Consider the following 13,707-nt stretch of genomic DNA (forward strand, 5'->3'; position numbering starts at 1 on the left):
ATTTATTTATTTATTTATTTATGGCTGCAGTGGGTCTTCGTTTCTGTGTGAGGGCTTTCTCTTGTTGCAGCAAGTGGGGGCCACTCTTCATCGCGGTGCGCGGGCCTCTCACTATCGCGGCCTCTCTTGTTGTGGAGCACAGGCTCCAGACGCGCAGGCTCAGTAGTTGTGGCTCACGGGCCCAGTTGCTCCGCGGCATGTGGGATCTTCCCAGACCAGGGCTCGAACCCGTGTCCCCTGCATTGGCAGGCAGATTCTCAACCACTGCGCCACCAGGGAAGCCCCAGTCTATGGATTTTTAAAAAAATTATTAAATAGCAGCCTGAATGGACTAAGACAACGTGCTTTGCTTTAAATAGGAAGACTTTCTACTCATGTTCTCTTTTTATCTCCAAACCTACAGCCTCAGATCTCCCAGATAAAGGCAAATAACCACAACACAGGCAGAAATAAGAGAGCATGTGACTGAAAACACAGTGATATGCCATTTCCATTAATTCCAAGATGCTTATTCTTTTTGCGTTTTAATATTTCTGAAATCTGGATGTTTTTCAGCAATGGCATTTAAAAATTTCTAATGTGTTACTGCCTGCACATCTATGAACTTGGATATTATTCCTGGTGGTACCTTGGGACAGGAGCAATCCCTTGATTTTTCAGATGACAACTATCTATGAACCATCAAAGGAAGGAATGTGAGTCTTGGTTTTTGTCTGAAAACTTCTCATTGATAAGTTCTTCCAGTAAGATGAGGATACTTGCCTATAACTAGTTTCTCCCATCTCTAGGCCAGTGGGACCCTTAGCTTTCCCCATCCTCTTGAGATTAGGTGAAGCCACGTGTATTAGAGTTCTAATGCTGCATAACAAACCACCCCCAAAACTTAGAGGCTTAAAACAACAATAATCATTTATCATCTCATAGTTTCTGTGGATCAGGAATTCAGACAGGACATGGGAGTGAGGAAGGATTTAGACAGGACACAGCCCTACGATCGATGTCTGGAGCCTCAGCTGGAAGACTTGCAGGTTTGGGGGCTGGAATCACCTGAAGGCTTGATTGAGGCTGGAGGATCCACTCACGTGGCCAGCAAGTTGGTGCTGGTGCATTTGTTGCTGTCTACATGGACTTGGCCACGTGTGGACCTCTCAAAGGGCTGATTGTGTGTCCTCATGGCATGGTGGCTGGCCTTCACCAGACTGAGCTATCCAAGAGAGAAAGAGAGAGTGCACCAGGTGAAGGTATCCTTTTTATGACCTAGTGCTATGGTCTGAATATTTGTGACCCCGTACAATTCAAATGTTGAAATACTAATGCCTGCTGTGATAATATTAGTGGGGGGGGGGCGCTTAAGCCATGGAATTAGTGCCTTATAAAAGAGGCTCCAGCAAGGTCCCTAGGCCCATCCTCCATGTGAGGATATAACAAGAAATTTCAGAACAAACAGAACCATGACTTATGCTTCATAACTGTCATAGCTGATTTCATGGACAGTCCTATCATGTTTTTGGCATTTACAAAAATTTTTTTTCTCTGGGAATTCTTAGGAGTGGGGGCATATGGAACCCCATTTCTCTCCTCACCTTCTGTACACACTCAGCACTTCCGATGGCTGTGGAATTCGTGGCTTGTGGGCTCGGGTGTCCTTGACAGTTCTGAACTTGAAGGAAGCTGTAAAAAGACCCGCCTGGTTCCTCCTTCTTGCTTCTTTGGGGTGGGGTAGGCATTTCCTTGGGAACATTTAAGAAGAAGGCATATTAAGGAGGGGAAGTAATCCTTGGGCTGATGGGGTAAAGGTCAGAAATTGAAGGCAGGACTGGACATAGCAGGTCAATTCTAGACAGATGCGATGCAGGGGTAGAGTGTGTGGGGTTAGGGCCCAGACAGGATTGGGATCTGACTGGTAGACAGGAAAGGAATAAGCTGAAACCGTGGAACCTCAGGCAGCTCACAGCACATGCCACTTAACATAGGAATTTGCCTCTCTGTAGGCCATGCCCCCGTGTGGCTCTCTCAGTGGTGCCGTTATCAGAAGAGACCCATTAAGAACCTGGGACCTAACGTGAAAATATCCAGCTTGGCTCACAGAGCAGCCCGGCCTTTGGAATGAATCAGAGGGCAGAGACAGATCAACAGACGAGATGAGGAGTCTTGAATTCTTAATCCATTTCTTTCCGAAGTAAAAACGAGAGTTGCAGCAGCTAAGCTTACTGAGTTTAAAGCCTCTTGTTCCTTCCTCAAAATCTGTGGGCAAAACAGCCTGAGGTAATTGTCTCCAAGCCGAGATCAGAACTGAAGGTGCACGGGGGCTGGGGACCTGAGGCGGCTCCTGGGATTTCAGCTGGGGCCACGAAGAACTGGCAAGTCTCCCAGTGACTGAGTGTTTCTCGAGGCACCTGGGCTTGCCCTGGGCTGGCATTCTGGCTCCCCAGCAGTCGGGTTCAGCTTTGTCCCACCCCGTCACCCGCAGCGTTATCTGGAGGCTGTGGGTCGTGGGCAGCTAGGGCTGGGTGGAAGCAAGGTCCTCACACCTGCAGGCCGTTCTTGCCCTGTCTTGACTGGTCTGGGCTGTTCATCAAGGCAGGGCAGTAGGGGTGGACCAGGCCCCACAGCCAGATCAAGTAACGTAGGTGTAAGTGGTGCCAGCAAAGGGTTCTTCTTCCCAAGGTGGGGATGAAGGCCCTTCCATTGACCAGGCTCCTCTAAGCCTTCTTCTCAACTAGGCTTTGACCTTGGACTTCAGTATCCGTCCTTGGTGGGCCTGTGCTGCTCAGTTTCAGCGAGAATCCTGCTAAGTCAATTTAGAGAGAATCCCCCATCCTTGGTACCTGATCACCTTTGATATGCGATCACCCTCGACAGCTGGCCAAATCCTTCATCCCCCATTTTTGGTATCTGATCACCCTGCTTGCCTTCAGCAAGAATCCTGTCTGCTTAACCAGAATCCACTCTCCACCCCCTGACCATTGTTGTTTCCTATTAGTAATTTTCCATCCACGGAACCCCCGACCTGCTCCTCCGCTATAAATCCCCACTTGTTCTTTTTCTTTTTTTTTCATTCATTTATTATTTATTTTGGCTGCACTGGGTCTTAGTTGCAGCATGCGGGATCTTTTTTTTTTTTTTTTAGTTGTGGCATGCGGACTTCTTATTTGCAGCATGCGGGCTTCTTGGTTGTGGCATTCATGTGGGATCTAGTTCCCCGACCAGGGATCGAACGTGGGCCCCCTGAGCTCGAGAGGGATATACTGGCAAACGAAATAGACAGAATATTGTCCTTGAGGAACTTACATTATAGTGGCAAGAGACAGACACCGAACACAATAAAGAGACAACATGGAGTGCTAGAACATATCAAAGGGGCCCTATGGAAAGCAAGCCACAGGTGAGAGGGAGTGGGAGAGAGACGGGAGGGTTGCAGGGTTGGCCTCCCCAAAAGGTGACATTTGAACAAAAACCTTAAGGATGGGAGAATGAACCATGGACAATTGCAGGCGGAGGAACCTTCTAGACACAAGGACGTGCTGGTGCAAAGGCCTTGAGCAGGGGCTGCCTGGTGCTCCAGGCACAGGGAGGGGGCTGGAGGAGGAGGAGTGAGAAGGGGAAAGCCCACCAAGGGGAGAAGATGAGAGGAGGGCCCCCCCGTGAGGACCCTGGGGCTTTCCCCCTGCGGGCGGAGTAGATAAGAGCAGTTTGGCCGCTGCGCTGGGAAAAGGCTGTGCGGTTGGGGCCGGGCAGTGTAGAAGCAGGGAGACAGGGAAGGCTACTGCAGACACAGGCAATGGTGGCTTCCAGCGAGGTGGGGACGTGTGGGCCGCTCTCCGGGTGTGTCACTTAAAGGCAGAGCCAGCAAATCAGGGGCCAGCTCTTTGGTGGCTGTGGCTGTTGGCCGTCTTCTGGCTTCTGGTCTGGAATGTCACCAGGCCTGGACCTCGGGATAGATCAGGAATTTCCACCCCGGGGAGCTGGGGGAGGGATGGGGCCAGAAGCCAACAGGGATGACGCCTGGCTGTGAATGTCTCCGAGAAAAACTTCCCCTTTCGCCCCTTTAAAAAAAGGTTGAAAGGAAAACGAAGAACAAGAGGCAGCCAATCTCAGGAATTCCACCCTTGCGGCTTCCCTCAGTCCCTAGTCCCTTGGGCTGGGGTCCCTGTTCTCTTTGGAGGTGCCCCTGCCTGAGCTCAGCGGGGGTTGTGGATTCTGGCCAGCGTGACAGAAGCTGGTCACTCGTGCTGTGCCTGGGCTGAAGCATGATGGGACCTCAGCTCCATGGGCCACTGATGGGCAGGGTGGTGGGGGCAGCCCTGGGACATGCAGGTCAAGGGCAAGGAGCTCTGGCTGACCTCCAGGATGGCAATGACTTAGCTTTATTGAGCTGCCACTGCGTGCCAGGCACTTTGCATACATGGTTGGATTGGATGATGCTTCTTCCCTTCTGAGAAACTGGGATGATTAATTTGGGGCCGGGCAGCCTCCATTATCTGTCAGTGAAGGAAAACTTGACATACTCCAGTGCTGGAGGCAGTGCTGTTCTTAGCAGAACAAAGCCCAAGCCAGGCTTACTAGTTCTCAAGAAATGACTTCTGTAAAGGGAAGAAAGTTAAGTAGAAGGACTCTGCCAGCTCGATAGAACTATGAATCTTGCCTGGGGGTCAGGAGCGGGTGTCAGAAGGAAATGAGTTCTTCAGGGTAAGGTGTGCTTTGATCTTATGTATTTTAGGACGGAAGCTGAAGCCTAGAGTAGACCCCCCCCCCATACATCACCTCCCGCTCCCCTCTCCTGCCACAGTGTTCCTTCTCTCCCATCCCCACTTCACCCCCTGGAAAGCCCAGACAGTGGAACTTGATCCTTTGAAGCACGGAAGAGGTGGTTATACTAGGTGCAACCCCCAGCTCCTGTCTCCCCTCCTCACCTGGTCCCTAGAGGGTGGGTGTCACCAGTGCTTCTGTCAAGACGTCGCTGCTTCAGTGCCTCCTTGGGGCCTCTGGTCCTTGGCTCTGGGCCCCTCCTGTCTTTACTTCTTGCTTCCCTATGCAGCCACTGCAGTAAAGCATTTCTACCCCGGGACCTGTCAGTATTCTGAATTCCTTGTTTTTCATAACTGCCTGTAGCCCAAAGATAACGGAGGTGCCTGGCGGCCACCTCAGGGTAATTTCACATTCAAGTATGATACCAGCCCAACATCCAAAAAAAGCCTCAGAATGAATGTAAACATCTCAAGTCTCTTGAGATTGACCCACAGTAGAACATCTTAAAGATCCATCTATCTGAAGTCCTGTTGGCAGCTGCTCACGAATGATCTTTTTTTCCTCTCTCGTATGCTTCTGCCCCTCCCCCCTCGCCCAGTCTGGCCCACTGGGCTGCCTTTTCTTCTAGTCTTCCCTTCCCCCTTACTCTCAGCTGCTTCTCTTCCTGGTTTAGTTTTTTCTTTTGCAAATGGCTTCATTCTTCTCTTCTTACTAATTCTGAAAACCAATTATACTGAAATAAATGCTTAAGTAAACTACAAAACATTAAAGTTAAACAAAATAACCACAAAATCAACCAAACCACAAACAGAGGGCTGAGCCAGCTCTCGCTATTAAGTTGCAGGTTCCTCGGCTCCTGCTGGCACCACGGATACATTGGTTAGATTTGTTCCTTTGTCAAAAGATAAAGACCAGTCTTAGCTTAGGAAAATGGACGCCAAACTGAATTGGGGCAGAAAAGGGTCACTTAGAAAACTTGTTGAAAACACTACTTCCTGGTGCTCAATCATAGAAATTCTCCTCCAGGACCAGGGACCTCGGAATCTGCATCCTCACAAGCTCCCTGGTGATTCTGAAGCGGTGGTCCACGGACCCTTTCAACGGGAAACAGTCAGATGGGCAGCCATCTCAGGGGACCCCTCTTCAAACACCATCTGGTCAAATTTACTTTATTGGCACCAAAGACCGCTTTACTGGTGCAGCTTCCTCACCAGATCCCCACCCTTCAGCCTCCTGGAGAGCAGGTCTCATGGGACATTCTTAAAAATGAGAGCTTCTAGAATCCAAGTCTGAGGATGCCACTGGCCGTCTTCAGGGTGGGCCTACCACCAGACCCCAACCCGTTTAAATGAAAAACTAGACTGCACGGCCGTCTCTCCAGCCACGTTGCTTATCACACCTCCGTTGTTACATTTTGCTAGCTGTGAGGTTGGAAGCTTGTGGTAAAGGACAGAAGGGCCCTCCTGTCACCGTAAAGAAATCTCCACTTAAATGTCAGAGGCCCAAGCGTGTGCCTAACCATGACAGTCCTGCTGGCTATTCTTAGCTCACCTAATCTGAGGACGACCTGGCACACGTCCTTGGTTGGCTTTCCTGCTACTGGATGCTCAATTACAGAGCCTCTCAGAGCACCTCTGCCCCCTTAAAAGCCCTCACTACTTCTTCTAGTGCCTAGTTCCTGCAGGAGCTTTACTACCTAGCACCTCTGGAGAGGGTTCACACTGCCCTCTGGTGGTGAGGCAGCCTTGTACCATCGCCTGCAGAAGTCCAGAGAGCCTGCTGGGTTCCGAGAGGGAGTAGGAAAACCTCTCTGCGTTCTGCTCTGTCCGAATTCTCCAAAGAGCTCAGAACCAGGGCTAGAGGGTCCAGGGAAAACTGCTTTGAGCAACTGGAAACTGAGATGGCTTTGATATCAGGCACTGGCTATGCAAAAAAACCAGGGTCACGGTGCAGATACAGAAATAGCCAGATCTGCCCTTTGGCTGCGTCTGGGAAAATTTAGGCTGCATTGGCATTTGTAGGTGCTCAGCATTTGTAGGTGCTGAGGGGTGGCCCACCTGCTTCATGTTAGGACCAATCCTCTGTCTTACTTTTTAAGAGGATGTGCTTCTCACACTGGAATACTCCTACCCTCAGGATGTGCCAGAGCATCTCTGGCTTTTCCTTCCGGGAAGTACTAACAGGTGCCCATGAACCTGAAGCCCTTTTCACTGGCCGCCAGAACCCACCTGCTTGAGGGCAGAGAGACTGGGCTCCCCTGCTCCCCAGCCCATTTTCATGGGCCCGTGAATCAGTCCAGAACCTATTCATAGGGCCAGCTGAGGCAGCCCCTCCATCCGCACCTCGACAGCTGGGCGCAGTTGCAGCCCTGGATCTGGACAATGCAACCGCAGTGCCTGGTTGCTCTGCCTCTGCCCCCGGGCCGTGGAGCCTGGAGAACCTCACTGTTGCCCTTGTGAAATAAGGATGTTTCTGCCTCATCCCACTCCCTAGATGCCACAGCATTTGGCGTGTCACACAGTCACTCCACATTAAACAGACACTGTCCCAGGGCGGCGGGACAGATGAGTTCTGGTATCAGCTGACATTCTGGACATGCAGCCACTCCTTCCTGCTGATCCTCAAGCCCCGTGTCCAGTCTGGGCCACTGTCCTTGCCGCTGAGTTCTTTCTTGAGGCCCCGTGCTATCTTCTGGAAAACTGGCCTCCGTGTGACATCTGGGTGATGGAGGAGAGAGTTCCTGTGGCGTCTCTGCTCAACCTCTCTGTATATAATCAGATGCCAGCGGCTGCTCGTGGGGTGAGGTGTTTCCAGTGCCAGTGTGTCCTAGCTCTGGTTCTATCCAGCTAGGATGGCCGTTGGCACGTGGCCTGAGGAGTCCAGTCTGGGAGGGCCTCACTGAGTGGTACTCCCTTTTCTAGATGGCTCCTGAGATGCAACGGACCCCTGAGACCAGGGAAAAATGTGTAAGACAATGGCTTCCTTGGATTTCATTATCTCAAGTGTCACTCCACAGTGGCAAAGTGAATAGTGTTTGTGGTTTTCTTTTTTTTTTTTTTTAGAACAAGAGTAAGGGAGTTCGAATTTTATTTAATTAATTAATTAATTAATTAAAATTTTTGGCTGTGTTGGGTCTTCATTGCTGTGCCCGGGCTTTCCCTAGTTGTGGAGAGCAGGGGCTACTCTTCATTGTGGTGTGCGGGCTTCTCACTGTGGTGGCTTCTCTTCTTGCGGACCACTGGCTCTAGGCGCACAGGCTTCAGTAGTTGCAGCACGCGGGCGCAGTAGTTGAAGTACGCAGGCCCTAGAGCACACGGGCTTCAGTAGTTGTGGCGCATGGCCTTAGTTGCTCCTGAGCATGTGGGATTTTCCTGGACCAGGGCTTGAACCCGTGTCCTCTGCATTGGCAGGCAGATTCTTAACCACTGCACCACCAGGGAAGCCCGCAATTAGCACTGTTAAAATGCTAAAAGATTGTTAGGTTTAAAATATTGACCATAGAATTGCAATTGTTTAAAGTTAGTATATTTAAGTCTCATACTAATGGCCTAAGAGGAAGAGTGCTTTCTGAAATATCTTCTCCTTTTTAAAGTGATAAATAGGGAGGACAGAGCATGGATAAAGGATATTCTTGAAAGTAAGCCCAGAACAAATGGATCAGAAAGATTTAATGGAGCTGAAAACAGAACCAGATATGTATATTGAAAAGGCTCAGTGTGCCAAGCAATATCAATGGTAAGAATATTACACTGAATCCGATTCTGCCAAAAATAACTAAACACATAATTACAAAGATAAAGGGGGAATTTCATACATTTTCACACACTAGCAAAGAAACAGAATTCTGACTGAACTCAGACATTAGAGTTGTAGAACAAAATGCTCAAAGACAGTGGAACAAAGTCTAAATCAATTTTGAAGATGAGAAGTTGTGATAAAATATATATTGTAGTGCAATATGTTGTTAGTTAATGAAAACAACAGAAGACATTCTGAGATATGCAAAGACTCAGAAAACACACCAAGCATGTACTCTTCTTTTAAAATTACTTAAAGATATACTTCAGTCAACAGAAAGATGGATCAAAAAAAGAAGTATGGAGATATCATGGCAAGAAAAGACCAGTGGGGAAACTTAAATGTAAGAACAGAAAACATTAATATTGTTCTCATGAATATGGATTATCATAACACAAATTTTTAATATTTGCTTTTGAATTATGTTATATGATATTTGACATGATTATAATTTATATATATAATATAAAAATAGCAAAATAATGACATATAAATAATTGAATAAAATTAAAATAATTAATATAGAGTAAAAGACAGAAAAATTAATGATAATGAATATCTATATTATTATACAGTGGATAGACAGGAATTAGGGAGCTGGTGGGTATAAAAGTGACAAACACCTTGGCTTAAATATGTGGCACATTAAAATATTTTATTTTTGGCTATGACTTTTGAAGAATAAATTAAAAATAGATTTGGAAAACTTGCAGGTAAATAGAAGAATTACTGTTACAATGCTTTCCAGAAAAGAAGATGAAAACAAAGAAAAAGTAGACAAAAAATATGAACATATTCAAAAGAGAAAGAATAAAATGATAGAAATAAGACCAACTATAAACAATAAATGCAGTAGATGACTTCTGAGAAAAATATAAAAGTGGAACTGATTCAAAAAGCAGTAGAGTGTTTTCCCTATGTTTTCCTCTAAGAGTTTTATAGTGTCTGGTCTTACATTTAGATCTTTAATCCATTTGGAGTTTATTTTTATGTATGGTGTTAGGGAGTGTTCTAATTTCATTCTTTTACATGTAGCTGTCCAGTTTTCCCAGCACCACTTACTGAAGAGGCTGTCTTTTCTCCATTGTATGTTCTTGCCTCCTTTGTTGTAAATTAGGTGACTATATGTGCGTGGGTTTATCTCTGGGCATTTTATCCTGTACCATTGATCTATATTTCTGTTTTTGTGCCAGTACCATACTGTCTTAATTACTGTAGCTTTGTGGTATAGTTTGAAGTCGGGGAGCCTGATGCCTCCAACTTCGGTTTTCTTTCTTAAGATTGCTTTGGCTATTTGGGGTCTTTTGTGTTTCCATACGAATTGTAAAATTTTTTGTTCTAATTCTATGAAGAATGCCATTGGTAGTTTGATAGGGATTACACTGAATCTGTAGATTGCTTTGGGTAGTATAGTCACTTTCACAATATTGATTCTTCCAACCCAAGAACATGGTATATTTCTCCATCTGTTTATGTCATCTTTGATTTCTTTCATCAGTGTTTTCTGAGTACGAGTCTCTAGTCTCCTCAGGCAGGTTTATTCCTAGGTATTTTATTCTTTTTGTTGCGATGGTAAATGGATTGTTTCCTTAATTTCTGTTCTGAATTTTCGTTGTTGGTGTATAGGAATGCCAGAGATTTCTGTGCATTAATTTTGTATCCTGCAACCTTACCAAATTCATTGATTAGTTCTAGTAGTTTTCTGGTGGCATCTTTAGGATTTTCTATGTATTGTATCATGTCATCTACAAAGAGTGACAGTTTTACTTCTTCTTTTCCAATTTGGATTCCTTTTATTTCCTTTTCTTCTCTGATTGCCATGGCTAGGACTTCCAAAACTATGTTGAATAAGAGTGGTGAGAGTGGACATCCTTGTCTTGTTCCTGATCTTAGTGGAAATGCTTTCAATTTTTCACCATTGAGTATGATGCTTGCTAACACTCTTTGACATAAACCACAGCAAGATCTTTTTTGGCCCACCTCCTACAGTAATGGAAATAAAAACAAAAATAAACAAATGGGACTTAATTAAACTTAAAAGCTTTTGCACAGCAAAGGAAACCATAAACAAGACAAAAAGACAACCCTCAGAATGGCAGAAAATATTTGCAAATGAAACAACAGACAAAGGATTAATCTCCAAAGTATACAAACAGCTCATGGAGCTCAATATCAAAAAAAGAAACAATCCAATTAAAAAATGGCAGAAGACCTAAATAGACATTTCACCAAGGAAGACATACAGATGGCCAAGAGGCACATGAAAAGATGCTCAACATCACTAATTATTAGAGAAATGCAAATCAAAACTGCAATGAGGTATCACCTCACACTGGTCAGAATGGCCATAATCAAAAAATCTACAAACAGTAAACGCTGGAGAGGGTGTGGTGAAAAGGGAACCCTCTTGCACTGCTGGTGGGAATGTAAATTGATACAACCACTATGGAAAACAGTATGGAGATTCCTTAAAAAACTAAAAATAGAACTACCATATAACCCAGCAATCCCACTGCTGGGCATATACCCTGAGAAAACCATAATTCAAAAAGAGTCATGTACCACAGTGTTCATTGCAGCAGTATTTACAATAGCCAGGACATGGAACCAACCTCAATGTCCATCGACAGATGAATGGATAAAGAAGATGTGGTACATATACACAGTGGAATATTACTCAGCCATAAAAAAGAAATGTAATTGAATTATTTGTAGTGAGGTGGATGGACCTAGAGTCTGTCATACAGAGGGAAATAAGTCAGAAAGAGAAAAACAAATACCATATGCTAACGCATATATATGGAATCTAAAAAAAATGATACTGATGAACCTAGTTGCAGGGCAGGAATAAAGATGTAGACATAGAGAATGGACTTGAGGACATGGGGTGGGAGGGGGAAGCTAGGGCGAAGTGAGAGTAGCATCCACATAGATACACTACCGAATGTAAAATAGTTAGCTAGTGGGAAGCAGCAGCATAGCACAGGGAGATCAGGTCGGTGCTTTGCGATGACCTAGAGGGGTGGGATAGGGAGGGTGGGAGGGAGACGCAAGAGGGAGGGGATATGGGGACATATGTATGCGTGTGGTTGATTCACTTTGGTGTACAACAGAAACTAACACAGTATTGTGAAGAATTATACTCCAATAAAGATCTATTAAAAAAAAAAAGCAGTAGAATATCTGAATAGTCTAATCACCATGGGAAGACAGAGGATGTGGTCAATATTATCTCCCCAAAGTACTCTAGGCTATATCATTTTAAGAGTTGGTTAATTTAAAATGCTGTAAACTATTTCAGAACATATAAAAAGATATAAAGTTTCATGAGTTATTTTACCAAGCTAGGATCACTCTAAATCTGACTCTGGCAATATATGAAAACTTACAGAACTATTTCATTTATAAATACAAATGCAAAATCCTGAAAAAATACTCTCTGCAATGGTATATTGAATATATAACAGAAACAAAAATAAATTCCACACAAATTTAGAATTCAGCTTAGTTTTGTTTTCATAGTGGTATGAGTATAGAAATTTTGAAACTATTATTGTTGTAGTTTAGACTTGAGCAAATGAGTAAACATATTATTGGACAAGAGAGACACAGATATTGCCTGGAGGAAAATATGGAAGAAGCCTATGGTGTTGGATGGGAATTAGAGGGATATAATATTTATAACTCATGGGATTATCAAGGAATGTTCTCTGTCCCGGGATTGGGGGACCTGGCAACATGCACCTCACTTGATTTCTAAATTGCTGTGGACCAGTGACTGCTATGTGCTACCCATTTCCCCCTGTTTGAATGCAAGTGTCTACAGTGGTTATTCTGTATCATCATTATATTTGGAAAGACTAACTTGTCCTTCAGTTCACAGGTCTTTGGTTCCAGAGGAGGTGCACCTGAGGGGCCACATCCAAGGAACCACACCTAAGGAAACTTATCTGATCTGAACCTGATTTAGATGCTGAGGTCCTGGACTTTGATCCAGTGCTGCAATGAGTGAGACTTCTTGCGGGGGGGGGGGGGGGCAGGCGGTGAGTGTCCTTTGCATGTGGGAAGGATGTGAATTGCTGTGGTCAGAGGGTGGGCTATGGTAGGGTGTTTCTGAAGACGGTGGCAACATTTCTTCCCAAGCAACATTCCCTTTGTAATGTGAGTTTGACATTCATCTCATCAAGAGGTACAGCCTATTTCCCCTCCTTTTGAATTTGGCCCAGTGATTTGCTTAGACCGATGGTATGTGGCAGAAGTGACACTGTGCAAGCATGAAAGGGCTTAATCAATACGATGTGGAGCAAAGATAAGGCATCCACATGGAGGACTGCCTGAATTCCTGACCCACAGACTAGTGAGCCATAAAATGATTGTTCCTTGAAGCCACTAAACTTTGGGGTCATTTGTTACACAGCAATAGGTAGCTAATACACTATCAAAGAGTGCTGGGGTCACTTCAAAACAACTCAGGAACCAACTTGAAGAGACTCTCACTCACTGAAGATAAGCAATTTGAGCAGCAATAAAGATATTAACTGCAATGGTCTAGAGCATATTAAATATATTTAAATCCATGAGCTCAAGATACGTTAAAGGAAAAAAACTCCTTGCTTATCTTTAGAGGCTATTAGGGAAACAATTCATTAATTTGAACACTTTAAATAAAGATCCATCATTTATCTTGCATTTCCTATACAAACTGTATTTCAAGCTAACCAAATGTTATTGAAGGGAAGCTCTTTGCAGAAGAATTCTGACTAATAAATATAGAATGAATAACAGAATCTAAATATCATCATTTTGGGGACTTCCCTGGTGGTGCAGTGGTTAAGAATCCACCTGCCAGTGCAGGGGACATGGGTTCGATCCCTGGTCCAGGAAGATCCCACATGCCATGGAACAACTAAGTCCGTGTGCCACAACTAGTGAGCCTGCACCCTAGAGCCTGCGAGCCACAGCTACTGAGCCCATGAGCCGCAACTACTGAAGCCCACGCACTCTAGGGGCTGCGTGCCGCAACTACTGAGCCCGCGCACCTAGATCCCATGCTCCGCAACAAGAGAAGCCCGCACACCGCAACGAAGAGTAACCCCCGCTCGCAGCAACTAGAGAAAACCCATGCACAGCAGCGAAGACCTGACGCAGCCAAAAAAAATC

The sequence above is a fragment of the Balaenoptera musculus genome, chromosome 7 (assembly GCF_009873245.2).
Source record: "Balaenoptera musculus isolate JJ_BM4_2016_0621 chromosome 7, mBalMus1.pri.v3, whole genome shotgun sequence".
NCBI classification, from domain to species: Eukaryota; Metazoa; Chordata; class Mammalia; order Artiodactyla; family Balaenopteridae; genus Balaenoptera; species Balaenoptera musculus.